This window comes from Rattus norvegicus, chromosome 11, assembly GCF_021556685.1.
Source record: "Rattus norvegicus strain SHRSP/BbbUtx chromosome 11, alternate assembly SHRSP_T2T, whole genome shotgun sequence".
In the NCBI taxonomy this organism is placed as follows: Eukaryota; Metazoa; Chordata; class Mammalia; order Rodentia; family Muridae; genus Rattus; species Rattus norvegicus.
In genome coordinates, this window is record NC_141544.1 from 94,059,314 (window position 1) to 94,072,824 (window position 13,511).

A 13,511-nucleotide genomic window follows, 5' to 3' on the forward strand; every position below is an offset into this window, starting at 1 on the left:
CCAAATTGTCTGGAAAGAGCTTCTGTGGGGAAGGGCAGCCCAGGCCCTGGGCTGGAATGTTCAGGGTATACCAGGTAGGGACAGAGGGATGCTGGGAGAACCTGGAGGCCAGGTCTGCTTGATATGTAAAATATGCACCCCTGGCCCTTGTCCCAGTGTCCAACCAAACTAAGTAAAACACGGTCTTGAGGGCTGAAGTAAAAATGGCCCATGGTGGGGTTGGGGATTTAGCTCAGTGGTATGGCGCTTGCCTAGCAACCGGAAGGCCCTGGCTTTGCTCCCCAGCTCCGGGAAAAAAAAAAGAAAGAAAAAAATGGCCCATGGTAAGTTATAACTCAGGGTTGTTGATAGGGAAGTAAATTCTGTATCTTAGAGGTTGACATCTCCCCATCTCTAGTGCTTTAAAGGCTTACCATAGATATAAAGGTTGTGTGTCTGAATGATCAAAGTCGGGGTACAGCCTCCCCAAATGAGGTTAAATATCGCAACAATAAATGATGTCGTCTTTCTGCCATCTTCTCTCACCGTCACCATGGTGCGAATGAATGTTCTGGCAGATGCTCTCAAGAGCATTAACAATGCGGAGAAGAGAGGTAAACGCCAGGTCCTCATCAGGCCGTGTTCCAAAGTCATCGTTCGGTTCCTAACTGTGATGATGAAGCATGGCTACATTGGTGAATTCGAGATCATTGGTGATCACAGAGCTGGGAAGATCGTTGTGAACCTCGCAGGAAGGCTGAACAAGTGTGGAGTTATAAGCCCTAGATTTGATGTTCAACTCAAAGACCTAGAGAAGTGGCAGAACAATCTGCTCCCATCACGGCAGTTTGGTTTCATTGTGCTGACGACCTCGGCTGGCATCATGGACTATGAAGAGGCAAGACGAAAACATACAGGAGGGAAAATCCTGGGATTCTTTTTTTAAATGTAAAGCATAAATAAAAAGCCTCTGTGGACTGTGAAAAAAAAAATGATGTCATGTAGCCATTTACTCCAAGGTAAAACCTTCCGAATTGGAGAGAAGCATGTGAAAACTCAGGAACTGGCACATAATCTTCCATAATCCTGATTGCAAGGAGCTCCCACTCTATTAGCCTCCTGGGTTACTTGGACTCATGTGCATAGACCTACACAAAAACACATACACAGAAATTAAAGTAAAAAAAAACAAATAAAAAAAAACTCAGGAAATAAATAACTCAATAGCTTCAGAGGGCCCCAAAGCTTACCGGATTGGCCAGATCCCTCCCTCCCTAAGGTTATGGAAGCAGTAAGGACTGCTGAGAAACGCTCTGAAGCCAACTGAGCTGCCCAGAAGATCCGATAAGCTGTTCTGCCCAGAAGACGCATTCTCCAACCTGTTGAACTGCTCCAGGGTTCCAGTTTTTGTGGGGTTCTGTTGATGCAGCTTTCATACAACAGTGAAGCCAAGAATTCCAGTGCACAGCATTTGAGAGATAGAGGCAGGCAGCTCGGTGAGTTTGAGGCCATCTTGGTCTGCATAGCGGGTTCCAGGCTGTCAGAGCTACTCAGGTTAGAGGAAGGAGTTATATAGGTTGGAGGAAAGAGCTATATAGAGGAAGAAGCTGAGGTAACGCCATTGTGTAAAAACCTATTCCATGAAACTGTAGCAGAAAAGTTACCAAGTGTAGAGACATACATAGACATTCAAACACATCAGAACAGCAAGTGGATAAGATCAGAGAACACAACACACCATACTCAAGAAGTCAAGAACACAACACTAAGAAACAAGACTTAAAAGGGGGACTGGAGAGATGGCTCAGGGGTTAAGAGCACTGACTCTCTTCCAGAGGTCCGGAGTTCAATTCCCAGCAACCACATTATGGGTCACAACCATCTGTAATGAGATCTGATGCCCTCTTCTGGCATGAAGATAGAATAAATAAATAAATAAAATAAATAAATAAATAAAATAAATAAATAAATAAATCTTTAAAAGGGGGTGATTGGAGAGGTGGCTCAGTAGTTAAGAGCACTGACCTGAGTTCAATTCCCAGCAACCACATGGTGGCTCACAAACATCTGTAATGAGTTCTGGTGCCCTCTCCTGACAAGCAAGTATACATGCAGATAGAGCACTCCTATCCATAAACTAAATAAATCTAAAAAAAAACAAAAAAAAGTTGTAAGGGTGTGGAAACAAAGTTTTTAAAAATGTAGAAACAAGGTTCTGAAAATGTAAAAACAAAGTTTTAGTGGTCAAAATGACCAGGCTACTCTGACCAAGACCAAGCTGAGTTAAGACAAAACAAAAATAACTGTTCTGGGAATAACTTCCCTACCCCTCCATGTACTGAATTCTGAGAAAAACCACAAACTGTCAACAATCTTACTGCCAAAATTGCCCCCCCTTGACCAAAAGAGTTAAAAAATATATACTGCTGCTTTGCTGACCAATCATAATACAGTAGTTCACCCCCTTACAAGGAGGGTATAAAAGGTGGGTGCTTTTTGAGTTCTGGGTTGACTCTCCCTGTGAGGCTGAACACCCCCACGTGCGTCGGGTCAATAAACCTCTTGCCATTGCATTGATCTGTCATCAAGTTGTGTGTTCTGTGGGTTGCGCACCTAGGCTAAGACCTTGGAGGTCTAACAAGGGAAGGAAGATGCCAGCCCACTCAAAACAGCAGGACTCAAAACATCAGATCAGGTGATCTGTCATCCCTCAAAGCATGGAGTAAGCTTTATTTACGGCCTCCAAAGCAGCTAAATGCTCATCAAACGTGGTATAGCAAAGCTGCCTTTCAAATTTTACAGAGAATTAAGGATATTTCAAGGCAAGTACAGACTAAAGCCCACTGACCCAGCTTTATAGATGATATTTAAAGGACTAAGAAAAGCAGTCTCGGATTAGAGAGCATCGGGAAGCATAGATTTGATAAGAGGAATAGCTAAAGAAAGAACAAGGGAGGAGTCCATTGTTTCCAACACATTAAATCCCTCATACTGGTGAGAAAGCAAAGCACAAACAATAAATAAAACAATAAAATTGTAGGAATTTGCTGTGGTGTGAATGAGGATGACTCGCAGGGAGCGTGTTCTGTGCTTGGCTCCCAGACAGGAGAACTGTGTGGGGAGGAGTAGGAGGTACAGACTTGTTGGAGGAAATGTGTCACCGGGCGCAGACTTGGAAGTTTTTCTTTCTTTCTTTTTTTTTTTTCCGGAGCTGGGGGCCGAACCCAGGGCCTTGCGGTTGCTAGGCAAGCGCTCTACCACTGAGCTAAATCCCCAACCCAGACTTGGAAGTTTTAAAGACCTTGCCATTTCCTGTAACTTTAATTTTTTTTCAACTCTTACTTTTGATGATGGTTCTTAAATGCTTTAACCTCCCTTTTAGCCCACCACCCACCAGAGGCAGTGGGAAAGGAAGGATATGGGGAAGTGGACCTGTTTGGAAAGGTTCTTTGGAGCAACTCCTGTCTGTGTTGTCTGGATAACGGCAGTTCAGGTCATAGGTTAGCAGGCAGCTGCGGCTCAATCCACTTGCAAATACTTCACTGATATACCAGCAGTCCAGTTAGGTAGAGTCGGGTTAGCAACATGGACCTAGCAGAGACAGCCAGGCCTCAGCCTCAGCTCATCGACAGGAGGAACCAGGACCAGTTGGAACGCCAGGAAAAGTTTTTTTTTTTATTCATTTATTATACATAAGTACACTGTAGCTGTCTTCAGACACACCAGAAAGGGGCATCGGATCCCTTTACAGATGGTCATGAGCCACCATGTGGTTGCTGGAAATTGAACTCAGGACCTCTGGAAGAGCAGTCGGGTGCTCTTAACCGCTGAGCCATCTCTCCAGCCCAGGAAAAGTTCTTGGCTGTGCCTTTCTCAGAAAAGATCAGTGAAGAGGCAAGATCCACAACCATTGTACAGCTAGTTGTACCAACAAGCCAAGCTCTGTCTTTCCCTTTAAATATCACGGGTCCTCCATGTGCCTTGACTCAGCACGGGTTTTGCCTCAGCACATGACTTGCCTTAGCATGTGTGTCCAGTCAGCCTATGTCCATAGAGTCCCAACAAATGCAGCTCAACTATGCAATGTAAGGCAGACCAATACATGCATGTTGTTAGCAAAGAATCCTTCATGTGTCCTTTCACATGCTTGCCTTAGCAGAACATCTCTCCTGTGTTTCAGTGAAATGATCTTCATGAATCTGCCTTAGTCTTTCATTTGTGTCCATTTTGGCAAAACACCATCCAACCGACTTTCCTAAGAATCCTTAAGTTTCCACTTGAGTTCTCTTCTGCCTCACGCCTGTGGATTAAGACGTCAGCCTTCGGCTACTGCTCCAGTGCCATGTGTACCTGCTTCCCACCATGGCTATGGTCATGGATTCACCCTCTGAAACTGTAGGTTCAATAAACTCTGTCTTTTATAAATTGCCTTGGTCATGCTTTTTTTTTTTTTTTTTTTTTTGTCACTGCAAAATTAGTAAACCTCTCAATACCAACCTTAAATGTAAATGGCCCCAATTCACCAACAAAGAGACACAGACTGGCTAACTGGATTAAAAAGATTAGATAACGTTTTCTGTTGTCTCCAAGATACTTTACTGGTAAAGAGATACAGTATCAGAAGATGGGAAACAAACTATTAAGTGAACAGAAACTGAAAATAAGATGGTGTAGCTCTTCTGATATTTGGTAAAGTAGTTTTCAAACTAAAATTAGAAGATATTAAAAAAAAAGCCACTATGTAGTAATAAAGGGAAGAGTGTGTCAAAAAGATGTAACAATTATAAATGTTTTTGCACTAAATATTGGGGCTTCCAATTTTATAAAGCTGAAGTTGTGCTCATGTAGTACTCTCAATGCTGTGTGCTCATCCTTGGTATTGTACAAAATGGTGCACATGAGGTAGGAGGATCAGAAGTTTAAGGTTATGTTCAGATACATTGTAAAACTAGCTCAGGGTACATGAGGCTCTGTGTCACACCATGTGCTGCATGTGTGAGTCTGTGTGTGTGTACAGTGTGTATGAGTCTCTCTCCCTTTCCCTCTCCCTCTCCATCTCCCTCTCCCTCCCTCCCTCCCCCTTTTGTGTGTGCGTGTGTGTGTGTGTGTGTGTGCACGCGCGCGCGCGAGTGTGTTGTTCTAGGAGGTCAGAAGAAGGAATCTGATCCCCTGGAGTTGGAGTCAATGGTAGTGAGGCTTGAGCCTCATAGGTCCTGGGAAAGGGACTCAGGTTCTCCGAAACTGCTTTTAATCACTGGGCTATTTTTTCTAGCCTACAGAGGAAATGGTTTAAAATACAAGAAAAGAAAGTTCTTGCTTTCAGACTAGAGACACGTAAACGCTGAATGGGTGGTGTGATGATCGTCTCTGTAGGATCTGCAGTCGCCTAGGAGACGAGGCTCCAGGTGTGCCTGTGAGGGATCCTCTGTATTACACTGAGGTTGGAAGCAGCATCCTGAATGTGGGTGAAAAAAAAAAAAGAAAGGAGAAAGTGGGCTGAGTGTCACTGTTCCTCTTCCTCAAGCTCTGGCTGCCATGACTTCTCCACAGTCACAGATTATGTGACTGTGAGGGAAAACCAACCCTTCCTCCCTTAAATTACATCAATCAGGGTGTTATTACGGCCATAGGAAACATATTTAGTGCTGATTTAGATGGGTGACCCGCCTTTCATGTGAATGGGCTGGCATCCTAGGCTGAGAGAAAGGAAAAGATGAGCTGGGTATCATCACCTCTCTCTCTCTCTCTCTCAAACTGAGCCAATAAACATCTCTTTTCCTTTTTGCTTTTATTTTTCAAGACAGGCTTCCTCTATGTAGCCTTGGCTGGATATCCTGGAGTTCACTCTGTACAGCAGGCTGGCCTTGGATTTACAGAGAATCGTCTGCTTCTGTCTTGTGAGTGCTGGTTTAAAGGCATGTGCCACTACCACCGACTTCTTTCCCTTTTTTTTCCTCTGTGCTGTACAAACGTTGCTTCTGTTTGCTTGGTTTAGTTCCTTTTGCTTTTTTGATTCAGGGTCTCTTTGTGTAGGCCCAGCTATCCTGGCACTTGCTATGTAGACCAGACTGGCTTGAAACTCAACCGAGATTTGCCTGCCTCTGCGTTGAAAGTACTAGGATTGAGGGTGTGCATAATCCCACTAGGTTTATAAAGTCTGATTGACTGGCTAGAACTTCTATGATGGTGGGCAGGTTGTGATGGCTGCTTGATAGCAATCTATTGTCCACCTCCCTGTGTGATCTCACACCTGTGATTATTAGGTAAATCCTTTGGAACAAGTGCACAGACTCCTAATCTCCACCAACCCAAAAGTCAAGAATGTTGTCAGACAGCATCTGAGACCCCTAGCAGATGTTTCCCACTTTTCTATAACCTGCTTAGCCAACATAAACAGCAACAATGTATTTGAAAAGTATTTTGATATATGTCTTTCTTTGTTCTGTTACATTGGGAAATTGTTACCTCAGTGGAAGATGGTGAGGGAAACAGAATTTGTTCCTGGGCCACGGTTACTCATTTTTGGATCCTCTGAAATGAGAGCTACCTTTTGCACATCATCATAAAGACACATGCTTTGAGAACCTTGGGGAACGGAGACTCCAGCCCAACACATACAGCATTGGACTTAAGATGATGTCACTCCTTAGAGACACCACAGCTTTACACAGAAGGAAGAATGTACAGTGTTGCTTCGAGACTACTAGTTTGCATGAAGTTTCTACCCTGCATGGCAAAGCCAGAAATATTTGCAAAAATGATTCATTACAGCAAGTTAGAGTTAAGGATCCAGAACCTGGGGCTGGAGAGATGGCTCAGTGGTTAAGAGCACTGCCTGCTCTTTCAGAGGTCTTGAGTTAAATTCCCAGCAACCACAAGGTGGCTCACAACCATCTGTGATGGGATCCGATGCCCTCTTCTGGTGTGTCTGAAGATAGCAACAATATACTCATATACATACGATAAATAAATAACTCTTAAAAAAAAAAAAGAGCCAGAACTTGTTATGCAGAAGACACAAAGGGACCAAGAACCATGTGGTAGGTTAGGCAGTGGTAACTTTGAGTGGTAGACAAAGAGACAAATCAGAGAAAGATTTGACAGATTAGGATATGCCCAATTCTCAGGAAAAGAGAGAGGAAAGGGAAGCTACTCGAGGGAGATGGGAGATAGTGGAGTGGGGGAGGCACAGAGTCAGTTTTACCAGGACAGTTGTTTGTAGAGAGACAGGTTGCAGAAACAGAATAAGCTAGACACAGGTGAAGACAGAACAAGTCAGAGAATGAGAAGGAGTCAGAAGATGTTGGACCCTCCTGGGTCCCCGTCAGTGTTTGACCCCTGCTGAAGCCTTGCTGATGCATGTGGAAGCTTTTTGTTCCTAACAAAGGAATGCCCTGGCCCAGAGGTGACACCCAGGTGTGACACCCAGATGATAATTGGTTTCTGTCTTTTGTTTCTCTTTCTTTGTTCCTGAGGGTGTAAGCCAGTTTTCCACTGTGCTTTCCACCCTGTGAACTTGGGGTATATATTCAGTGAATCAAGTAAAAGATTTGGCATTCTCAAAACACGAATGATCTGAGTATGTGCTTTTTCTTAAACCTCGCAGGCCTATGCCTGGTTCTTGGTACCCAGTCGGTGTCCTCGCCGACAAGAAGATAAGAACATATTGCTAAAGTAAGTATGAGGCCAAGCAGAGCAATTCAGTAAGAAACTAAGAGAAGCTAGATTGAATCAGTCAGCTTGGAGAAGAGTTTGAGCCAGGAAAGCAGAGTTGAATCAGCCAGCCAGAGTTCAGAAAGAACTAGAAAGGGTAATCTTATTCTCCAGTAATTTTCAAAAGGCTGAAAACATTCTAGGCCTAGATAAGATGGCACAGTGGCCAGAAGCTGCCAGGACTAGGTCTAGCTTAGCAGACGGAGCCAGTAAGCCTCAGAGACAACAATTATATCAGATGAATAAAACACACATTTACAGAATGCCATAGAGTTTGAGAATGTCACAATTAATGCTCCAGAAATGGTAAAGACTCACAACAGCTATGGGGTAGAATTTACAGGAGCACACAGACTCTGTGTAGGTAGGTGCTCCAGAAGATTATGCTGGTGATGAATGAGAGGCCAGGAAGGGCAGGGTGTCATCAGGTGACTGAACTGCGCCTACAGCTCCACCAAGGGCCACACCTGGGCTTATAGCTCAGGTCCCTCTGGGTCCATGCTGATTCAGGGCGTTCACATGGCTTTGCCTCCCTGGGACCTGGCTGGTCCATTCTCCATCAACTCTACTGGTTTCTTCAGGCCTGTGAAGAGTACAGAAGTGAGTTAAGAAGGTTACCCAGGGAGATCAGAGGGAAGGAGGCACTGGCAGAGAAGAGGAGGAATGAGGTAGGTAGCAGCAGTGTTTTGACATCTCTCCCCTAGCAGGGGAGTTGGGGGTAAGACCAGGTCATGCATTTCCACAGGGGGACACAGGAGGGTAGGTAGCAGCAGTGTTTTGACATCTCTCCCCCAGCAGGGGAGTTGGGGGTAAGACCAGGCCACGCATTTCCACAGGGGGACACAGGAGGGCAGCATTTCCTTGGACTGGGGCAGTATGTGAGTAGGAAAGAGTGAGGTCACTGAGTTAGGGTTGGGGCTGGGTCGTGGCCAGGTGCAGCGTGTAGATCATAATCATCAGAGACAGACGGAAAGCAAAGCAGATACCCATGGACAGAGCAAATAATGAATGAACCAGGGCAGATACATCCCCAGACCTTCCCTGACCCTCTTTCCCATGTCCAGGGTTTCCTTGGAAGCTCTTCAGTTCTTCATTTCACTGGAAGTGCTCTCCTGCCGTGGTCTCCCCATCCCACCCCCTTTTACCTGCTGCCTTTGCTTCTCCAGAAAGTAGGAGTGGCCATACTGATGGGATGGGGTGTCAGTCACGGAGTAAGTTGTTATCATGAACAAGAAGACATTGTTTAGTAGGAGGGTAATTGTTAAAAAAATTGAAGAGAAAAAGTATGTATGTGTGCGTGTGTGCATGCATGCGTGTGTGTGCGCGTGTGCGTATGTTTGTAGTTCAGAGAACACCTGCAGGAGTTGGTTCTCTCTCTCCACTATCAGGTTCCTGGGATCAATCTCAGGTTGTCGGGCTTGGCAGCAAGTATGTTTACTAACAATCTTACTCGGCTGGAAGAATCAGCCTGAATGGGGCACTGTTGGCATATCCATCTGGGAGGTAGAAACAGGAATTCAGTGGCCACCAGTAAGGCACTCAGTGCCAGGATGTGTATGAAAGAGAGGCTAGGCCTGCATCTGATGGAGGCCAGCAAAGAGAACAGAGAATGCAGCACATAAGTTCACATAAGTTGATGCTAGAGTGTTCATCTTTGATATTAGACTATCTTCATTATTGACCATGTGTTGGGGTCAGTTTTGTCGCCAACCACACTTATGAAATGTAGCCTTCCACATTAGTACTTACAATGTGTCATCATAGCTTTGTGTACTTTCAAGGGGCAGACAGATTGTAGCTGTAGATGTCAGAAGCAAATACTGTTCTTAGGGCCCTGGAGTAGTTGGTTGCTCTAATCCAAGCAGCAGTCCTCATGAGAGCCTTCCCACTGTGAACCAGAGTGAACATGGTGGAGTCCAGGGTACTGACTCCGTACAGCAAGTGGAGAGCGAGAAGGTGTTTCACCCTCTTGGGCTTCAGTTTACTTCCTAAAGAGCCTTAAGTTGAAATCATCTGGGATAAGAGGTTGTACTGGGCTCACATAGTGCATGATTGGACCCTTCAAGTTGCTGGCACGGGTAACAATAATTTTTAGAAGCTCCACTCTCTTTGGGTCTGTTATTTTGAGACAGGTTCGTGATCCCTACATCTTGTCCTTGCCCACATCCAGTTGCATGCTACCCACTGTAGGAGAGATGAGTCAGACCAGAAAGTGTCCTCCAACTTCCTGTCCACAAAATGTGCTTCCTTATCTACTGAGTTTCTTCAACATAGCTTTATCTTCCTGCCTTTGAAGCAAGAAATATGCTTTGCTCAGGAGAAGGCAACATGGCTAGTTATATATATATAAATGAGTGTGTGTGGGCTGTTAATATTGATTTTTGTTGTTGAAAACAAAAGGGTGAGTCACAGTCATTATGGAAATATTAAATATGACTCAAATACAAATCAAGAACTTTTTGGCGTCATTTCTATTTTTCTACTCAGAACTACAGTTGTAGGATATTAATGGAATGAAACTGAACAACTCAACATGTTGATAATTATGTGCGTTCCTGCTGCGATGATTCATTTCCATCATATCTGCCATGTGACATAGCTTGCCAGTTTCTATGTGCTAGCACTTGAAGTCAAAAGACTTGGGCTGAAAATCAGGGCCAGATGGCTTCCTTTGATGCAAAGGACAGTGACTTCAAGCAGTACTCTTCTCTTTTCTTTCTTTCTTTTCTTTTTTTGGACACAGGGCCTCTCTACATAGCCCTGGCTGTCTCAGGCTGGTCTTGAACTCACTATATAGACCAGGCTGGTCTTGAACTCACAAGAGATCCATCTGCTTCTGCTTCCTGCGTATTGGGATTAAAGGTGTGCTTGCCACCACCACCTGGCTCCAAACAGTGCCTCTTAACCTTGTTATCTGTCCGTATCTCTGGGAAAAACTAATAAACCCATGCCTGAATGCCACTTGGAGCAATCCAATTGGAATCTCTGAGGAGGTGCGCAGTTATTGGTATTTTTAAAAGACTGTAGTAGGCAAAGTTGACAAACTCTGATCTAAAAATGCCCCCTTATGATAGCCACACCTTTTGAGATAGTTACATATCTTCCTCAAAATTGTTAAAAAAAACACTATTTTGTGCGTACATGGGGGAGGGCGGGGTGCATATGGAGATCAGAGTACAACGTGTAGGACTGATTCTCTTCTCTCATGTGGGTCCCAGGGATCGAACCTATGTCATCAGGCTTGGCAGTGGATACTTTATCCTCTGAGCCATCTTGTTAATCCTCCGCCAGAACCTTAAATAGTAAAAGCTGAGTCACGCTAACCTGAAGGTGAAGGCACGGTTCTGTTGTCAAAGGGGAAGCAGGAAGAGGTGCTTCATGTTGACTTAGTGTGCACCGTTTAACCTGTGGTGGGGTATCTGCCAGAGAAGACCACGTGGGCCCAGGTTCAAGTCAATAGAAAGTCTTGGGTTCAGGACACAAGTGCTGTCCTTAACCTTTCTTGGGATGAACTTTTAAACACAGAACCCGTGTCCATGATTGATCCGTGATCGATACATCTCAGTTAGCACGAACAGTTAACCAGAAGCAGAACTACAGAGGCAGGAAACAAGGAAGCTTAGGGAGCAGGGACTTTTCCAGACCTGTAGGGACTTTGTTCTCATTAGGCATGAGTCATCTGCCTACCTGCCGGGTTCTAAGGCCTGAGTGGCACCTGAGTGGCACCTGAGTGGCACCTCCATCACACGGTGGCAGCTGTGCTAAGGTTGGGGGCTGTTACATTCCCCACTAGTTTTATGGTCACGAGTCAAACATCTGGGGGAAGGGAGTTATATTATCTCCTTAGCTGTAGTAGTTCAATGGAGTCTATTCCGTTTTACGTAGCTAAGTAGGCAGTTGAGCAAAGCAGGGTCCTATAGTGAGGGCTAGGAGCTGAAGGATTAACAGTTCAGCCATGGCCATGAACAGTTATCCAGGGAGACCAAGAAAACAGATTGGTACCACTTGTTGGAGCTTTGACACCGCTTTTCTCTGTCCTGAATGTTACCTATGACCATGAAACTTTCTCTAATTATCCCTGACTGATTGACAGAGAAGCAATGAGTTTCTCCCAGTGTCATACTGAAACTTTCTTTTCTCCTATAGAGGAGGAGGTCTGATCATCTTCAAGGCAACTTTGAGGAAAGAAAACATTTCATTGGAGAAAGCAGGGCAGGACACAAGCAGACAGGATACTGGAGAATTAGCTGAGAGTTCTACATCCCCATTCAGACCCACAGGCAGGAGGAAGAGGAAGAGGGAGAGGGGGAGGGAGGGAGGGGTATAGGGGAGAGTGGGAGAGAGGAAAGGGGAGGGAGAGGGAGGGAGGGGGAGGGAGGGAGGGAAGGGGAGGGAGAGGAAGAAGGAGTAAGAGAGGGAGGAGGAGGGGAAGGGAGGAAGGGAGGGAAAGGGAAAGGGAGGGGAGAGGGAGGGGGAGGGGGGAGGGGGGGAGAAACCTCCAAGTCTGCTACTGGTGATACACTTCAATACAGTAAGCCACACTTTTTAATCCTTCTAATCCTATTAAAGAGTTCCAATCTCTCAAATACATGAGCCTATGGGGACCCATTCTCACTCAACCAGTTGCCATTTTTATATATGTCTACAGTGGAAAAGAGCAACAACAAGGGGATAAATATACCAGAAAAAAAAAGTTGCAGTTTGGTGAGGAAAAGAATTTGAGCAAATTTAATGCTGTAGAGAAGGCAGTTTCTGAGAAAGTAGCTATAATTGTTTTTTGTTTTGGTTTTGAGACAAGATCTCTGTAGCCTTGGCTGTCCTCGAGCTTGCCATACAGATTAGCCTCAAACTCAGAGAGTTCCACCCATCTTAAACTCTCAAGCACTAGGATTAGAGGTGTTCACTACCATGCCTGGCAGAAGCGACTGTAATTGTTAAATAATTAATCTGACCAAAGCAACACCTTAGGGTCTGCACCGGGACAAGGCACTTTTAAGATGAGGCTCCACCCATTCAACACTCCAATTTGTGAAAATCCAAATTTATTTGAAAAGAGAGAGAGAGAGAGTGAACACAGACACCTCAGAAAGCATTTCCTGCTTGAAAACAGCAGCCTGGTTTTTCAGACTTAAGTATATAGAAGTTATTCCAGTTACGGTCCGAGAGGGAAGATTCCATCCAGAGTCAAAAGAACTTGAGACCATCATCAATACAGTACAAACAAAAACAAACAAACAAACAAACCACCCAGGATTTTGAGACTGAGGTCATAAAGTTTGTTTAATGGTTCCAGAGATTGGCTAAGGCCAGGCAAGGTGTGTCACGGACTTCCCACAAGAAGACCAGGAGTGACCACTCTAAAGTTGAGAAGGTGGCTCCCAAATTACAGTACAAGGCCCAGGATGTTGGGGATTCCTGAAGCGTGTGACTTTTGCTGGGGAAAGCTGAGGCACAGAATCCAGCTGGACCAAGAGATACAGTTTGTGATGCAGGGGACAGAGCTGGGGGAGTGGGGCTATATAAGTCCTTTGACGCACGCACAGGCGATGCCATCCTGAGTCCCAGATGCCCGACACACAGTTGCATGATTCTAGTTCTTCTGTACTAGCTTTTAGTCCTGCTTTGGTCCAATCTCTCTCTCTCTCTTCTCTCTCTCTCTCTCTCTCTCTCTCTCTCTCTCTCTCTCTCTCTCTCTCTCTCTCTCTTTGTGAGGTCATCTTTTTTCCATTTTGGAACTTGAATGTTTACTCTGTATCATTGTGTGTTGGGCGTAGTATTTTGTTTCTTGATGGTACAAGGTATCCAAGTTCGTCAGGATA

The 13,511-nt window shown here is 44.9% G+C and overlaps 1 pseudogene; it reads left to right on the plus strand.

The window, feature by feature from the left end:
- The first annotated feature begins 502 nt into the window (after positions 1-502).
- On the plus strand, positions 503-971 carry Rps15al2 (ribosomal protein S15A-like 2; annotated as a pseudogene).
- The last annotated feature ends 12,540 nt before the right edge of the window (positions 972-13,511 follow it).